This window comes from Stomoxys calcitrans, chromosome 1 (assembly GCF_963082655.1).
Source record: "Stomoxys calcitrans chromosome 1, idStoCalc2.1, whole genome shotgun sequence".
Lineage (NCBI taxonomy): Eukaryota > Metazoa > Arthropoda > Insecta > Diptera > Muscidae > Stomoxys > Stomoxys calcitrans.
The window spans coordinates 253,505,862-253,525,513 of NC_081552.1; the positions used below are offsets into that span (position 1 = coordinate 253,505,862).

General features: G+C 37.5%; 1 protein-coding gene across 1 annotated transcript in view; it reads right to left on the bottom strand.

The window, feature by feature from the left end:
* Nucleotides 1-17,544, bottom strand: part of LOC106084662 (uncharacterized) — a 49,977-nt gene extending 32,433 nt beyond the window's left edge. The window contains exon 1 of the mRNA XM_013248525.2: nt 17,397-17,544. The gene's annotated coding sequence lies outside the window, so the exon portion shown is untranslated. The remainder of the gene's footprint in view (nt 1-17,396) is intronic.
* Between the last annotated feature and the right edge of the window lie 2,108 nt (nt 17,545-19,652).

A 19,652-nucleotide genomic window follows, 5' to 3' on the forward strand; every position in this document is an offset into this window, starting at 1 on the left:
CTTAAACTTTGCGATTTTTCCGTAACTTTTTTTCTATTTCGTTTTGATTACTTAGATCTATATGAGCATGAGATTTGTTTCTTTTGTTTTTCGTTTTGAATTGAATGATGATTTTGGGTATTACAAAAAATCAGTCTTTTTCATGTTGTTTTTGTTGCTGTTGTGTGCATTTTTCGAGATATATACTGCTGCTATTTTTTTTTATTATTATTATTATGGTTAGGCATGACCTGCCCTACACGTCAGCAGCCCGGGATAGGACTAAATGTTCTCATGTTAGAACTTTCAACATAACTGTCGTTGCTGCTTCGCTCTTCTGTTTGAGGGTGATGGCGGTAGTGTTGGTCTTTCATTATAACTGTTGTTTGTGTGTTGGCATTGATGTCTGTGTCTGCAGAACGCACGAATGTGCAAAACGAGCGAACAAGGAAAAGGAGTCTGCAAAGCATGTTACTTAACTCACACACAGCCTCAAAAGAGTTGCCATATAACATATCCCCCCAAGCAACATTCATACACACATGTAGTACGAGTCAATGTTTGGCTCCTTCTCCCAACTTCGTATGCATTCGTCTGTGTTTGGAGTTGTTAGAATTTCAATATCGTTTAGTGCTCGTTCGTTGTGCCGTTGTTGTGCAGAATGTCATTTGATTCTCTGTCTGCCTCCTTCTGACTTGTTATTGTTGTTGTTGCTGTTTTTTTTTGCCGTAAACGTCTAGTGTTTGTGTGTGATTTTTTTTTTTATTTCTCGTCCAGACAGAGAAAGGCAAAAGTTTTGCTTAGACATTTCGCAACTCTGCAGAAAGTTTGACTTGAATCTTTGGGTCGTCAACCTTTTTACAAGTGCAGCAGCAGGAGCTGTTCAACTGAAGTGGCAACCAGAGGGGATTGTATGTCGATGGGCTCCAGCCCGTAATATTATCATTGATAGAATGTGAAGTGCAGGGTGTTAGTTATGTTATATTATTTAATAATAAATTTGAAGTAAGTAAAGGGTAATATGAGGAGGAAGGATGTATTAAAAGTTAAGTTTATATTATCTAAGTATTATGCCCTCCACCATAGTGTGGGGTTCATACTAACAAAGGAACTCTATCTTCTAAATGGGGCAATCCATTACAGGTTTTGCACAAAAACTATTAATCGATATAGGTCCCTAGAGATTTTAAATGAACTAAAACGGGCCGTATATCCATAGAAAAAATTAGGCACGGCATTATCAAAACGACCACATTCGTTCATAAAACTGAATCAACATACAGATGTTATCAGATCAACCAGAAAGGTTTATAAACCAACAACAGTTTTTGTGAATGAAATGTCCACAGCCGTTCACATTCTGACAACGACTAGAGCACAGTTTTTTTTTTTTTTTAATAGTAAAAAGTTTCTTATACCCTCCTACCCTCCAACTAATTTCGTCATTCTGTTTGTAACTCCTCGAAATATTCGTCTCAGACCCCAATTCAATTCGGTTCATAATCTGGTATAGCTGTCATATAAACCCATCTCTTTGCACGAAGTATTTTGTTTTGATTTGCTGATAACTGTGCTGAGTATGGTTCATATCGGTTCATAACCTGATATAGCTGCCGTATAAACCGATCTTGGGTCTTGACTTTTTGAGCCTCTAGAGGGCGCAATTCTTATCCGATTTTCCTGATTTTGTATAACGACTTCTCTCATGACCATCAATATACGTATTTAATATGGTCTGAATCGATCAATAACTTGATACAGCTGCCATATAAACCTATCTCCCGATTTTGCTTCTTGAGCCCCTACAAGGCGCAATTTTTATTCGAATGGACTAAAATATTACACAATGACTTCTACAAGGTTCAGCATTCATTTATGGTCCCCATCGGACATGTCGTGTGTCGTCCCAATATGTGCGCATAATTTCATCTAAATCGGTTCAGATTTAGATATAGCTCCTATATATAACTTTTGTTCGATTTGACCTATTAAGGCTGTAGAAGGCACAATTTTGGTCAGATCTTTATAAAATTTGGCACGAAGTGCTTTTTGTAACGGCTCAATATGTGTGCAAAATTTCATGAACAATCGGTTCAGATTTAGATATAGCTCCCATACATATTTTTCATCCGATATGGCCTTTTAAGGCTGTAGAAGCCATAATTTCGGTCCGATCTCCACAAAATTTGTCATGAGATGGTTAATTTGGCATCCCAATACGTGTGAAAAATTTCATCAAAATCGATTTCGATAAAACTCCCATATATATCTTTTATGCGTTTCGACTTTTAAGGCTGTAGAAGCCACAATTTTCGTATCATCGTAAGAAAATCGTATAAGGTGATATTCTAAAGGGTGATTTTTTTGAGGTTAGGATTTTTATGCATTAGTATTTGACAGATCACGTGGGATTTCAGACATGGTGTCAAAGAGAAAGATGCTCAGTATGCTTTGACATTTCATCATGAATAGACTTACTAACGAGCAACGCTTGCAAATCATTGAATTTTATTACCAAAATCAGTGTTCGGTTCGAAATGTGTTCATTCACCGTAACGTTGCGTCCAACAGCATCTTTGAAAAATACGGTCCAATGATTCCACCAGCGTACAAACCACACCAAACAGTGCATTTTTCGGGATGCATGGGCAGTTCTTGAACGGCTTCTGGTTGCTCTTCACTCCAAATGCGGCAATTTTGCTTATTTACGTAGCCATTCAACCAGAAATGAGCCTCATCGCTGAACAAAATTTGTCAAAATTTGAACACATTTCGAACCGAACACTGATTTTGGTAATAAAATTCAATGATTTGCAAGCGTTGCTCGTTAGTAAGTCTATTCATGATGAAATGTCAAAGCATACTGAGCATCTTTCTCTTTGACACCATGTCTGAAATCCCACGTGATCTGTCAAATACTAATGCATGAAAATCCTAACCTCAAAAAAATCACCCTTTATTTGTCAATAGGTATGTAAAATTAAAGTCTGACTAAATTTAGATATAAGTGCTATCCATTAAAAGTATTACGTATACTCGGTGGTGTAGGGTATTATATAGTCAGCTTTGCCCGACTTTTGCCTTGCCTTACTGGCTTTTTTATATACCCACCAATTTGTAAAGGGTCTATACTAATTATGTTCCATTCCTTTTATATACCCTTGAAATATGGATCAGTAACCCACTGTAATTTGATGGATGATTGGAAATGGGCTATATCGGTTCAAGTTTGGATATATCTCCTATATGAAGATATCCTCTTTGAGCTCCTAGAAGTCTGAATTTTTATCCTATTTCTCTGAAATTTTCCATGTGATGTACACTTCTGTCCCACAAAACTCAAGAGTCCCTAAGATCCACAGTTATTGCCCAATCGCAATTCAGTATAATTATACACCCATATAAAAAATCCACCACGGCGTTGTCAATATCAATCTTGACGTGGTCAAATATGTAGCAACAGTAATCTGTTCTCAAATTATGCATGAAATGTGGTCCAACTGACAAATTATCCCACGAACATTTCATTAGAGCCCATGAGTGCTGTCTGATTCAAATTTAAGTTCAATGATAAGGGACCGGCCGTTTAGCATTATCGGCGGACAAGACAACCTCTGCACCACGGTGGCCTCCTCCTTTTACAAATACTTATTTATATGTTTTTTTTAATTTTGTCACCGCTGATGATATTTTTAACAGTTTAATTTGTTTTTAACAGCGTAATCGCAAAAATTTTTCTCATAGTCGATTTTTCTTTTGGTATTTCCCTTTTTCAAATAAGAAATTCCCTTAGTATCAAACATCCCAATGTACCTACATACATATATCGTTATAGATGGCTTAACTAAAGTTAATTTCTCTTCCCCCCCCCCCATCACCATGTGTTAATATATAAATCATTAAAAAACACATTGTTTCATGTTTTCCATTCATTCATTGCATTATGATTTCAGGTCATTAGCCTTAAACACGCTGCAAAGATAAACAAAACCTTAGCAGAGAATCAACCAGTCTAGCGAAGCGAATAGTCAGCGAATCCGCCAGGTTAAAATACACCTCAGTTTCAGGCGTAAGGAAAATGTTAACCACAATTAAAACATGTTTAACCTTACGCCTATGGAACAGTAGCTGCATCAGCAGCAGTAGTCTGTCTAAAGCCTTGCCTTTGGAGTTGCAGTTGTTTTTGTTGACAATGTGTCATTGATATGTGATTTGCCTAAAGAATGAATGTGTGTAGTCTTGTTGTTATTCTTACTGTTTTATTGGCTAGTGTTTGTTGAACTTTCCATAATGTATGGCAAAGAATACCGTTAACCATTCACAACATAATTCGTATAAACAGCAATAACAGGGGCGACTGCAGCAGCAGCAGCAGCAACAGAACTCTCTCATTACATATGCAGAACCACACAACAGTCAACAGCAGAAACCCCCACGAGTGAGTGTGCTTGTACTTCGCCAATGCCCCCTATAAACGAGGAGCTTATTGACGGGTGAATAAGTGTGTGTGTGTGAATGTGCGTATTTTATTCAAAGAGAAAGAACCTTGTTAAGAGTTCATGGTGACTAGTGCCTTGACATTCGCTTTGATTTTTCATACACACACCCACATTCACACACTCACCCACTCGTATGCTCATTCACATGCCGTTTTATGTTATTGTTGGGAAATATATACAACCATGGTCACCCTGTGTTGCATTGTTGCTCTCTGTCTCTCTGTATTTTTACTCTTGCTTTATGGTTTATTTGGACTCTTTGAATTTTACTACCACTTCGGAGCCATTGAGCCTGAAATTTTGTAACGCGCTTGAGTAGGTCGGTCATTGAACTGAAACTAACAACGACGATGGTGATAATGACGATGTGGATGAAGACGTTGTTGTTGCTTTATAGAAAGAAATCAAAAACCCGTTTGCCTCACCTTCTCACACACCATTGCAGGCCTTCTGAGCAACTCATATTGCTGCCTGGTGCTCGTTCATTCGTTTGTTGGTAAGTTCTACTGCAGACATTGCGTCTAACTTAAATGGCAAGGAGATGGTAGGTTGGCTTATTTGATTTGTTAGCTCTTTTGGACCATATGCATACAAGTAAGACAGGGTTGTCGTTTCTACAAACTTTTATAAGCAAAAAGGGAGTGTTGTATAAAAAAATTGAAATGAAATAAAATATAGTACAGTAAAATGAAATAAAATAAATAAATTACAGCACTCATTGTTGTGAGAGAAGTATCCCGCTGTTCCTTAATGGAATGTTCATGGACAAATTGTGCACAGTTATACCTATAACAAGCCTATAAAGACCTCAAAATTCGTCTTTCAAGAATATCAAATACGAGTCGTTATTTTGATTTTTTGATTTCGATAAAAGTTAGAAGGCGAAATTTTAACCACCTGAAAGGAATGTGGATAAAACATATTAAGGTTGCGACAACACTGATGATGGTGTACTCAAATTGTTTAGCATGCTTGCTTGGATTGCTCTTTTCATTAAAGAGTAAAATTTTCTGTTCTTCGGGTTATGCTTAAGAGAGTGGTCTTGCAATCGGGCTTTAATGCCATCGCTCGGTAGATGTGTGTGTGTGTTTGTGTTGGTGTAACTGTTAACATTTTATGTGAGCGACATTGACCATCATCAGAGTCACAATGTATTGTCGTCGTCGTCGTCGTCATTGTCATTGCAGTCGCCTTTGTTGCTTGGTGTTGGCGCTGGTGTTTCGTTGGGTGTCTTTTTTTTATTGTTCTGATTGAGCGCCTTTTTTTTTCTTCTCCACATTTTTTTCAATGGCTTGGCAGTGAAGCAAAGAAATTCAACACGCTTTTGACTTCGAACATTGCGGAAATGCACTTGTTATATTTTTTTTTGCCAGTATAATGTAAATCGAAATGAATTGTATGTGTTTTGTACCATCATTCTATTTATACGTATTTGTCTAGCCCTTATCACTCGAGCATGAATGTGTCGTTCATTTTATTGCGTGTGACATAATTGGTGTATGGTGGTGTCAAAAGCCTCACATAAAAAACTGAAACATTAGTGGGAAAAGGTAATGGACAATTCGCCATTACATAAATATTTAAACTTTGGGAGAGGCAGGGTTTATTGACCTTTAAGTTTTGTTTTTCTATGTTGACTTGCATAATTCACAGCAAGCTGGGAAATTTACCGATTGTATGATGTGGGAAGTGTGAATCAAAATCTCAACAGAAATTTGATATACCGAGAGACAATCATTTAACAAACAAAAGCCAGTGCAAAGAATTTGACTCTTCATTTTGCCCTAAGTAGCGGTAAAATTTCTTTTAGTTTCCCCCTCATTTGGTTGATCGCTCTCGTTTGTCACCACCACTACACTATAGGCCACCTTAAAGCAATTAAGAGATCAGGTTTGTTGCTCAAGTCTTTTGTTTTTCTTTGTCTCATCGTCTTCTGCAAAGGCAATGGTGGGAAACATTATCAACAAAAGTAAAAACAAAACAACAGAACACAAAACATTTGTTGCTTTCTTTGTCGACAGCATATACCAATTTTGGGGATGATCATCATCAGAACCAAACCAAAGGCAATGCCATTGACCTTTCTGCTTCTTTGCATTGCGAGTGTATCGGGTGCTTGGTAACCAAACCTGCCCACTTGTTCGTTGCACAAGAGTAAGAGTGATTATGGGTTCGTTGAGGGAATGCGAGCAAGGTAACTAACATGATCATTATCGGCAGCCAACTGCTAATGATCATTGTAAACTTCAACTCATCGAAATTGAGATCTTCAAGAACGAATGGGAAAAGGAAAACATCATAATGTTGCCCATATGTGGCAAAGATAAAGATAATAATGGCCATTGGCAGGCGGACTGGCTGCTGCTTGGGCTTCGCTATGCCATGAATGTGCTTTCTTGGTTGAATAACCTTTTCACGCCAAATGATTCTGTCAAGATTCCTACTTAGACCATTGTGCCTGCCCGGGCTTTGAGCCAGAGACAACAGAGAACAGAGCAGCAGAGGCTATATGTGATGCAAGCTGAAATGCATGGAAAGAGATGAACTGGTTTCCCTAAGGCCTGGCTGTCAGGCCAGCGAGCCACAAACACACAAGACCTTAGAAGGCAACCGGAGTCACACTGGGGGAGGGGGGAGTGTTGGAAAGCTAATAAGCCGGGCCTGAAGTACAACAATACAGAAAAAAAGAAAACAACAGGCAAGCGTACACGTGTTTGTTCCCTCTTCAACCGGCTGGTAAGATTCACTTTTTGTTAACGTGCTGCCAAAGACGGTCAGGTCTCCTTGCTTCCTTTTTGTTTTGGTCTTGAGCCTAGTGGGCTGCTGTTACGCTTGAATGCTCTCCTTGCGTGCGGTTTATGCTGCTGCTTTCATGTCACTTTTAACAGTGCAAGCAGCAAATGCAACAGCATTAGGCAGCTTAAGGTTTATGGCCTTTGCCGGTTAATGGCTTTGCCATGGCAAGAACCAACACAGCCACAACCACGACCTGGACAAGTCTCGTGTGTGAGAGCAGCTCTAATCTTGGCTGTTGTTTATTTGTATGGAAAAATGTATTTTTCAAATGAAAATGAAAACGAAAGAGCCAAGAACAAACACTGTACCTGAGCTGGAGGATAGTGGTGGAGCAGCAGATGACTATGATGGTTACAATGATGATGCTGCTGAAGCTGCGTCGAATGGTTGTGCTACAAGTATTGGTAATAAACAGCCAACAGAATCATGCTTCGAAAGGGTTCGACTTTTCTTTCTAAACACACTATTGCTGCTGCTGCCTCGATTATTTCAGTTCAAAGACTTGGTGGCAGTGTTTTTCTACGGCTGAGAGGTTGTTGCACTCCACATGAAAAGTGAATGAACGAACTTGGTTTGTTGTTATGATTTTCTTTTCGTTTTCTGTTGTTTCAAGTAACTCGTTGTTGTTGTGTTGGTCGTTTTGTCAGTTGATCGGCTAAATGTTCTATAATATGTGTATAGGTTGCCTGAAAGGGGGTATTGTGGATATCATGCTGGTTAAAAAGAAGTAATAGGAATACCTTTTTATATGATACTATGGTGAGCCAATAAACGAAGAGCATATCTGCTTTTAAAGGCAAAGTGAAAATAATTTGAAATATTTTTTGATGATTTTAATTGTTTTTCATATCGTTTCTCATAGAATGGGGGTTGGGTTGGGGAAAATGGGCTCAGAAACCTATGGAAGTTGGCTATTTGTTAAAGGAATCATAAGCTGATGATGAGTCTTTCATCCTAAAATATCACTAACATAGTATGTACTTCCATGGTCTATAGTTTATAGTATTCGCAAAACTAAAAATTCTTCTATGCTTTGTATCTTGACATTTAAACTTTTGATTGCATATCTAATCACAATGTTGAATGCATAACTTGACCAAAGGGACGTTACGTATATATCATTTGATAGTCATTTTGTATCTGGTAGGCTTTTAGTATCTGGTGGTCATTTTGTACACTGATACTTTCTAACACCCACACCAAAAACTATGCATTTGGGTCCATGAATGTTGTCTCTGTATTTACCGTTTCTAATATTAAACTACTTGAACCCCTATAAGCCTTGTTGTTTTATTCGATTTAGTCTGAAACTTGAGATGTGACAATAAATGCGCCTTTTATGAGCCCAAAACCTTAAATCGAGAGATCGGTCTATACGGAAGCTATATCCAAATCTGGACCGATCTGAGCCACATAGAAGAAGAATGTCGAAGGACCTAACACAACTAACTGTACCAAATCTCAGCAAAATCGGATAATAAATGTGGCTTTTATGGGCCTAGGATCCTAAATCGGCGGATCGGTCTATATGGCAGCTATATTCTAATCTGGACCGTTCTGGACAAAATTGCAGAAGAAAGTCGAGGGTCTTAACTTAACTCACTGTTCCAAATTTCGGCGTCATTGGACAATAATTGCGCCTTTAATGGGCCCAAAACCTTAAATCGAGAGATCGGTCCATATGGCAGCTATATTCAAATCTGGACCGATCTATGCCATATTGCAGAAGTATATCGAGGGGCTAAATCTAATACACTGTCCCAAATTTCAGCAAAATCGGATAATAAATGTGGCTTTTATGGGAATAAGATCCTAAATCGGCGGATCGGTCTATATGGCAGCTATATCCAACTATGAACCGATCTGAACTAAATAGAAGATGGATGTCGAGGGGTCTAACACAACTCACTGTCCCATATTTCAGCAAAATCTGACAATAAATGTGGCTTTTATGGGCCTAAGACCCTAAAACGGCGGATCGGTCTATATGGCAGCTATATGCAAATCTAGACCGATCTTGGCCAAAATGAAGAAGCATGTCAAAGGGTTTATCACAACTTACTGTCCCAAATTTCAGCAAAATCGGACAATAAATGTGGCTTTTATGGGTCTAAGACCCTAAATCGGCGGATTGGGCTATATGACAGCTATATCCAAATCTGGTCCGATCTGGGCCAAATTGAAGAAGAATGTTAAGGGGCCTAACACAACGCACCATCCCAAAGTTTAGTAAAATCGGCTAATAAATATGGCTTTTATGAGCCTAAGACCCTAAATCGGCGGATCGGTCTATATGGGGGCTATATCCAAATCTGGACCGAACAGGGCCAAATTAAAGAAGGTTCTCGAGAGTCTAACACAACTCTCTGACCCAAATTTCATCAAAATCGGCTAATAAATGTGGCTTTTATGAGCCTAAGACCCTAAATCGGCGGATCGGTCTATATGGGGGCTATGTAAAGATATAGTCCGATATAGCCCATCTTCGAACTTAGCCTGCTTATGGACAAAAAAAGAATCTGTGCAAAGTTTCAGCTCTCTCATATCTCATATCTCTATTTTTAAAGACTGTAGCGTGATTCCAACAGACAGAAGGGCAGACGGACGGACATGGCTAGATCGTCTTAGATTTTTACGCTGATCAAGAATATATATACTTTATAGGATCGGAAATGGATATTTCTTTGTGTTGCAAAACGGAATGACAAAATGAATATACCCCCATCCTTCGGTGGTGGTTATAAAAAGATGTAATACACAAAGTTTTGAATGAATGAAATTTTTAGGTTAGTTTAACCTTTTTGCAAATTTTGCCCATTAACATTCCACTGAGGAACAGGGGCAAACTTCTCACCTATCAATGAGTGCAGTCCGATTCAAGTTTAAGCTCAATACCAAGGGGCCTCCTTGTTATAGCCTAGTCCGAACGGCGTGCCGCAGTGCGACACTTCTTTGGAGAGAAGTTTTTACATGGCATAGTACTTCACAAATGTTGCCAGCATTAGGAGGGGAAAACCACCCCTAAACATTTTTCCAATGGTCTCGCCAGGATTCGAACCCAGGCGTTCAGCGTAATAGGCGGACATGCTAACCTCTGCGCTACGGTGGTCTAATACTATTATATTTATGCTTGTTAACAACAAGCCTTCAAGTTTATTGAAATTGGAAAAAATCGGTTCAGATTTAGATATAGCTCCCATATATATGTTTGTCCGATTTGCAGTAATAATGCAATAAAATGGTCATTTGTTTACCGATTCTCTCGAAATTTGGCAGAAAGGACTTTCTTATGACTCTCGACATTATTGGTGATTTCTATAGAAATCGGTTGAGATTAAGATATAGCTCTCGTGTATATATATAGCCCGATTTTCACTCCTAGAGCCATTGCAAGCGCATTTATTGACCAATCTTCCCAAAACTTTGTACAACGCTTTCCTCGACGACTACCACAATATATGAGAAATTTGCTCAAAATCGGCTCAGATTTCGATATAGCTCCCATATATATGTTCGTCCGATTTGCAGTAATAATGCAATAAAAAGGACATTTGTTAACCGATTCTCTCGAAATTTGGCAGGAAGGATTTTCTTATGGCTCTCGACATTATTGGTGAATTTCATAGAAATCGGTTCAGATTTAGATAAAGCTCTCCTATATATACATAGCCCGATTTTCACTCCTAGAGCCATTGCAAGCGCATTTATTGACCAATCTTCCCAAAACTTTGTACAACGCTTTCCTCGACGACTACCACAATATATGAGAAATTTGCTCAAAATCGGCTCAGATTTCGATATAGCTCCCATATATATGTTCGTCCTATTTGCAGTAATAATACAATAAAAATGACATTTGTTAACCGTTTCTCTCGAAATTTGGCAGGAAGGATTTCTTTTTAACTCTCGACATTACTGGTGATTTTCATAAAAATCGGTTCAGATTTAGATATAGCTCTCATACATATATATCGTCCGATTTTCACTCCTAGAGCTATTGCAAGCGCATTTATTGACTAATCTTCCCAAAACTTTGTACAACGCTTTCCTTAGACGACTTCCACAATATCTGAGAAGATTGCTGAAAATCGCTTCAGATTTAGATATAGCTCCCATATATATGTTTTTTTTTTTAATTCATGACATTTTTGAGTTTTTTCCCCGTTTGAACTCAGCATAAAATGTTTGCCGTTTTAGCAAAAAACAGCAAACTTTCTGCTATTACAGCAAACATGTTTGCTGGTTTTACTAATAAAATTTCTCTGAGTGTCCCTTAGAAGATTGCATTTACGATTTTGTTTCATCATAATCTCCCCCTTCTCCGGAGGCAGTGGTTGACAGTATATCCATGGTTTGTTTATATTTTGCTTTATTATTATCATTATCATGGTTGTTGTTGACGTTTTTAATTCATTAAAAATATGTATAAACCTGACATTATTCGAAAAAAGTCATCTAAAGTCAAAGTCAAGGTTTTCGAAAAGTTGTTTTAGCTTTACGTTATAAATATGTGAATATGACTTGTTTTTGTTGTAGCTGTGGATTGTTTTTGTTTTGGCCAGTTGTCTGTGTGTGTGTGTGTGTTTTTTTTTGCTCAACCAAACGTAATTTGCACAAAACCTGTTTTCTAATTCTTCTATACTCAATTTAAGCAAAAAAACAAAAAAAAAAACAAAACACAATTTATTATAAACAAATGTTTAGGATTTAGAGAGGTGCTCTCACATGGCTTGGGCCTGTTGCTGATTCGTGCTGGTAGTGCTGCTGACTACATCGACGACGACAACGACAACGACGATATCAATGCTGATGGTAATAATGACTATGAAGATAATATTGTTTGCAGTTGTAGCTGATGATTCCATTCGAAATTAAATGAGTGGAAAAATTCCCTTCGCAACATTTAACAACAACCAGGGGATTGTAAAGGCAAAAAAATAAAAAAATTAAAAATCCTATTATTGAGTTACTTTAAATTTGTATTTTTAGACTATTCGACTACTCCGAAGAAGCTGGTTGAGGTTAAGGCAGCGGCGAGGGGTGAGAGGCTTATGAAATTGTATTGTTCCGAATAAACACACAAAAACTAATTAATCATTCTTTGTGCTTTTTAGCTTTGCTTTTTTTTAATTTTTATTATTTTCTGGCTTTTAGTTGGTCTTATGTAATTGTTTGGGATTTTTTTTAGCTGGGAATTCAAAAATGTCTACCTCCTTGTGGTTTTCTTTTGGCATAAAAATGGTTCTAGGCTTAAATTCGGTTCTGTAGCTGAAATTTTGATTACCCCTTACATTATTGGCTAGCCTTGGGCTCTTGTATGCTAAGTCATTATTCTTCTGTGGACCTTTGTATTTGGAAAGTTCTTAAAATAGCATGGTGAACTGATGGTACTGAAAGTTGAAAGCTTATGCCTTAGGCTGCTGGATTCAGTGTGTGATGCCTTTAGACTTTCAAAATCACATCACATGACCTGGGTCATTATTACCTCATTTTTATTTCTCTTGAGCTGGTTTATTATAATTTTTTCGTGCTATTGGGAGACTTTTTCAAAAGCCATTAAGCAGGAATTTGTACATTTTTACGAATTTTTTTCTTTGCCATGTTTGTGTCTTAAGTCTTTTGTTGTTGTTTAGCTTTGGCTATGGTTAAGATGAGAAAAGTTGAATATTTATTATGTAATGTAGTATGACGAATATGTTTGGCGAAGGCAATTGCCAATTCCCCACAATAACCATATCTATCACAATTTGTGTGGTTTAAATGGCATTTGTTTTTATTTTGTATTTTAGAATCAGCATACGCAGATATACACTGAAAACAAAACTGCTAGACTATAATGAAAAGTAAAAAAATGAAAAAAAAAACATACCAAAAAACAATGTATTTTGTTGCCCAAAAAGTAATTGCGGATTTTTTAAAAGAAAGTAAATACATTTTTAATAAAACTTAGAGTGAACTTTAATCAAATATACTTTTTTACACTTTTTTTCTAAAGCAAGCTAAAAGTCACAGCTGATAACTGACAGAAGAAAGAATGCAAGAAGAATCGCAAGCTGTGAAAAAATTTGTCAACGCCGACTATATGAAAAATCCGCAATTACTTTTTGGGCAACCCAATACAAAGTGATGTCCGTTGGGCTAAACGTGTTCAAGTGTTTAGGCTTCCTTAAACGGTCTAAGAATTACTTCACTCCGTCGGATCTTCTTAACATCGACAACACTTTCATAAGGCCGAAAATTCTTTTAAAAAATCCGCAATTACTTTTTGGGCAATCCAATATTTTCATGGCCACAACATCAAGAGCTTCTGATTGCTCAACATTTACAACGTTGATAGACAAAGATGATCGTAATGGGTCAGCGAATCGTTTGTGTGACAACAAGCAGCACTGAGTCTTACGTGCATTAAAATCTACTCGATTCGACATTCGATCCCACTCAGAAATGGCCAGCAAATCCTGGCGGAGTGTATCATTCATAACCCGCCTCTTGTCCTCAATCTCTGGAAGACTCGGCCTATGGTATAATAAGTACGAATGACAGAGATTACTGAGTAGATCGGATTCGATGTCTGACCCAACAGATCGTTGATGTAAATAAGAAAAAGAGAAGGAGTAAGAACAGAGCCCTGGGGTACACCTGCTGTCAATTTATGCTCATTAGATGAAAATCCATCTCTAACGACTCGAATAGTGCGATCTCTGAGAAAGCTCGAAATAAAATCGAAAGAAGCCATTACCGACACCAAATGCGACAAGCTTTGATAGTAGTGCACCGTGCCAGACCCTATCAAATGTCTGGGAGATAACCAGAGCCACAACTTGACTCTCACCAAACTGGTGGTGGATGGAGCGACTCCAACGTTCCGACAGAAGTGTCATGAGATCGCCCGTAGAGCGATTTCTGGGGAACCCATACTGTTTGGTCGCTAAGAAGGCCATTAGACTCTAAATACCTCACAAGATGGTGATTAACCATGCTCCCAATGAACTTGGAGAGAGCGGAGCATATCGCAGGGTTGTTTGCCTCACCCTTTATAGGTTTAGGGGTAATAAAACAAAACAACCTTAATTTTCTGTCCTATCGAAGCTTCCTTCAAACATTCATTTAGCCTTATAAAATAAGTGATGAAACTGTGTAGAATAGTAAGCAGTAAGTTAATGAATGTCCCTTCAAAAAGAAATAAAAACACAGTTCAGTACATAAAAAAAGTGTTTAAGATCTTACAACATTAGCACTGCTATGGCATTGTTCGAATTCTGGTGAGGAGAACATCATCATGCCTCACTAAGTCTGCCTAATAAAAGTTACATGCAGCAAAACCTTATACCTCTTTAAATCAACTGAATGCAATTTCTTATTAAATATCCTGTAGTAGTGCTATTTTATAAGCAGTGTGGTAATGCCTTTCTCCTAATCCTAAAAAAACTGCTATAAAATAATCTGCTTGTGATCTTAACTATGCTAAGGCAGTGCATTAGTAAGCATTTCTCTCCTATGCCGCTGAATGCTTGGGCTAGAGTACCAGCGGGAAGGTTAGGTTCTGTAAGAGTGGCAGTCCTTTGCAGACTCACTTAGACAATTTTAAGTGCATTGCGATACCACAGTGGCGACAGACCAAGGCTTCTGGCGGGAATCGAACCCACGACCCCTGCACTGGTAATCCAAGCACGCTACCAATTCTGCTACCGGGGCGGGAAAATTAGATATAATTTTCAGCAATGGTTATGCCCTTACTTATGCAAGTAACTTTTGTGAGTATTTGTCGCTCTGTGCCACACTATACAAATTTGGCAGCAGAAAGGAAGCCTATTATCAGCAAAAATTTGATTTGGTGAAAACTCTAGTCCACACTATACAAATTTGACAGTGAAAGGGAAGCCCATTATCAGCAAAAAATTGAATCAGTGGCAACTCTAGTCCGTTTGAAATTTTTAAAAAAAAAATGTTTCTAGGATGAAATTTCAATCATTTTTACGGTTTGAAGGTGCCCCTCCCCAAATGATATACTGGCTACGACCATGGCTCCCATATGAAATGGTCCTTCGATTTGACTTCTAGAGATCATAGAAGCCGCAATTATTATCCAAATGCAAATCTTGCCCATGACCATTCCACCAAGGAACAGGGGCAAACTTCTCACATGACAATGAGTGCAATCCGATTCAAGCTCAATGATAAGGGGCCTTTTTTATAGCCGAGTCCGAACGGCGTGCCACTCCTCTTTGGAGAGTAGTTTTACATGGCATAGTAGCTGACAAATGTCGCCAGCATTAGAAGGGGAAAACCACCGCTGAAACTGTTTTCTAATGTTCCCGCCAGGATACGAACCCAGGCGTTCATTGTCATGGGCGGACATGCTAACCTCTGCGCTACGTCAAATTGTTATCCAATTTGACTGAAATTTTGCCAGAAGTGTTTTGTTATGATTCCGAACATTCTGGGAAAGTATGGTAAAGATCGGTGCGATAACCTGATTAAGCTCGTACACCCAGAGATACTATTAACTATTTTTATTAAATTAAATATGTTAAACTTTTGAAAAACGAATCAAAAATTAGATATGTCCGCCATATCTAGCGCGCTTTCGACTGACAGACGGATGGACAGAGGGACAGTCCGTCCGTCTGTCAGTCGAAAGCGCGCTAACTTTGGAAGGAGTAAAACTAGCCGCTTGAAATTTTGTACAAATACTTTTAATTAGTGTAGGTCGGTTGGGATTGTAAATGGGCCAAATCGGTCCATGTTTTGATATAGCTGCCATCTCAACCGATCTTGGGTCTTGACTTCTTGAGCCTCTAGAGGGCGCAATTCTCATCCGATTTGACTGAAATTTGGCACGTGGTGTTTTGGTATCACTTCCAACAACTGTGCTAAGTATGATATAAATTGGTTCATAATCTGGTATAGCTGCCATATAAACCGATCTTGGGTCTTGACTTCTTGAGCCACTAGAGGGCGCAATTCTTATACGATTTGAATGAAATTTTACACGTGGTGTTTTGGTACCATTTCCAACAACTGCCATAAATATGGTTCAAATCGGTCTTTATTTTGTTATAGCTGCCATATAAACCGATCTTGGGTCTTGACTTCTTGAGCCTCTAGAGGGCGCAATTCTCATCCGATTGAACAGAAATATTACACAATGACTTCTACAATGTTCAGCATTCATTTATGGTCCGAATCGGACTATAACTTGATATAGCTCGAATGGCATAACAGTTCTTATTCAATATTCTTTGTTTGCCTAAGAAGAGATACCGTGCATAGAACTCGACAAATGTGATCCTTGGTGGAGGGTATATAAGATTCGGCCTAAGTGGACCTGTCCCTCAATAGGTTAGTCGAAAGACTGTTTGTGTGGGAGTTTTTTTTATCAAAATTTCGAGCGGCTAGACTTTTTCAAAAACGAACGATCATAACAGTGCTAGCAAAACTTTCTGATTTAATTAAAAAAATGATAAAATCAATTAATTTTCAAATTAACATGGCAATAATTTCAATCGCGTAGTTGAGAAAAACTAAAATTTTTATTAAAAAATGATTGAATCAATTAATGTTGTTTAACCGAAAATTGTCTTAAAGTTCATTCAAGATTGTAATAAAAAAAATTCTGATTCAGTTAAAAAAAATAATTGATTCAATTAATTTTTTTCATTTTCAATTATTTTTTTAATTGATAAATTTTTTTTCTGTGTATTGATGATATGTTTAGCATTTTAGTTATTTAATTCCCCTAAACATAGTCATTACGTAACTCTTTTCATTTCTGTGTTTTGTAATTTCGTCTTGCCAACTGGCCATAAATCTAAAAGTCGAAAAAATCCCCATCCCCAAAGCAATCATTCATAATATAAAGTTTGTGTCTTAAGTCTTTTGTCTTAACACTACATCAAGTATGTGTCTTAAGTCTTTTATATTTTCGTTTCTTAGCCATTCTGTGTACATTGAAACTGCATGTTTTTCATGATATGCCATGTCTTAGTGTACTAATGAGTCTACTTTGAGTTTCATATTTAAAATCCTTACCTAAAAAGCCAGCTTAACTTTAGATTTAGATTTTGGTGCATTTTGAAAGATTTCTTAACATTTTGACTTTGTTAAATCTCGAGGACTCACCATTTTCTGAAAACTTTAATCCGTTTTGGTAATCCATTTGTAATCCATTGATTTGTCTGCATTAATCCATAAAGTAAGATTTTGGATGAATGATGTTTTTCAGGTTGGGTTTTTAGTGAACAATAGAAAAACACTTGCTTCAACACTTGTTGAAAAAATTTTTTTTTTAATTTTTTCTAAATATTATTTTTGTATAATTTGTTTTCATATATGAATATATATATATATATTTTTATTTTTTTTTTTTGAAGAATGCAACAAACATTCACTGGTCTTATATTATTTTCTCTTTATTGCCATTTCCTTTAACACTGTCTTGTTTTGCATATGGATTTTTTTATTCAATCATTTCATGTGTTGTTGTTGTTTATCATTATATAAAATAAGTTCTGGATCTGCCACCTGTGTGTGGTGTGACGTAGTCTCACATTAAGTATTTATATAAATGTAATTTATTTTCATATATTTTTTCATTTGTATGTTACTGACATTTGCATTTGGATTTGAAATTAATTGCATCTCTTTTTTTGCATTACAACACTTTCTTCCATCTTTCTTGCGGTGTTTGTTGTGTAAATTTAGAATTTTTTGATTTGATGTGTTTTGTATTTGAAATTGAAATATTTTTTTGCTGTGTGTTTCTTGTTTGATTTCTGAGTTACGCTACCGTGTGTGTCGATCGCGTTGTTGCTTACGGAAAACTGATTCACGGATGAGTCGTGTCTCAACTTCAATGTCGAGCCGTGTTATGAGGAGACTTCTGAAAGTAACAGCTCAGCTCATGGTTAGACTTTTTCTTCTTACCCGCACACACACACACACACTCAATCAATGAGAACCACATTCACCTTTTGCTCCTCTTCTTAGTACAAAAACACACGCATACCATTACATCAGGAGAAAGACACAGCCTGTCTCTTTGCCGCACATTCATCCGAAAGCGTACCTCAGGTGTTGTGTTCTAAAAACACAACAACCAACAAACAAAAAAGGTTCTGTGCAGCGAAGTGCTCAGCTCTAAGCCACACTCACCACTTGTTGTGTTTGAAACAAACTGGGAAAGGTGAATGAGTGGCTCTGTCCGCTTGAATATGCGATTGCTGGCGTATGTGTGTGTGTGTGTCGGGATGGGAATTTGAGGTTCTTACACAAAGAGAGAGAAAGAGAGAGAGAGAGAGAGAGAGTAAAATTAATTCCCCCTACATACAGAATGCTTCTAATGCTTTGAGGGATCGTACGGTGTAGGTTTGTAAAACATGTTGCTTTGCCAATCATTCTTGCTCACTGGTCTTGTAAACATTCTCTTTTTATTGCTCTCGCATATGCTCAGTAAAAGCCTCTCTTCTCCTGGCTTGGAGATCTGCAAATTGTGTAACGTTCTAAACCCACACACGCAATTAGATATTTGCAAAAGAAACATACTCACACACATATGTCCATAGGTTTTGTTATTGTGTTACAGAACGATTCTGATTGGCTGTGCCACAATTATTTGAAGAGGCTTTGCAAGAGGTAAATTTAAATATAGAAAGCATCCATTCAGATTATATAATTTCAATTTTATGTCCTTCGCATGTGACCCATATGTAAACAGCAAAATTTAGTTTATGGCGAGAATATACAAGTTTATCTCAAAATGAATCTAAAAGGAAAAGATTGCATACTGTCAAAGAATAGAGTGGCATACTTTGTAGTGGCATAATGTTGTAGGAGTACGCAACGAAAGACACTTAGTTTATCTAAGGATTATTAACATTTAAGTAATTTTTATACCCACCACCGATGGACGGGGGTATATTCATATTGTCATTCCGTTTGCAACACATCGAAATATCCTTTTCCGACCCCATAAAAGTATATATATTCTTGGTCTGGGTAAAAATTTAAGACCATCTAGACATGTCCGTCCGTCTGTCTGTTGAAATTACGCTAAAGTCTTTAAAAAAAGAGATAATTTTGCACAGATTAATTTTTTTTTGTCCATAAGCAGGTTACGTTCGAAGATAGGCTATATCGCACTATGTCTTGATATAGCCCCCATATAGGCCGATCGGCCAATTTAGGGATTTAGGCTCATAAAAGCCACATTTATTATCCGATTTTGCTGAAATTTGGGACAGTGAGTTGTGTTGGGCCTTTCGACATTCTTCGTCAATTTGGCCCAGATCTGTCCAGATTTAGATACAGCTGCCATATAGACTGATCCGCCGATTTCGGGTCTTAGGCCCATAAAAGCCACATTTGTTATTCGAAATG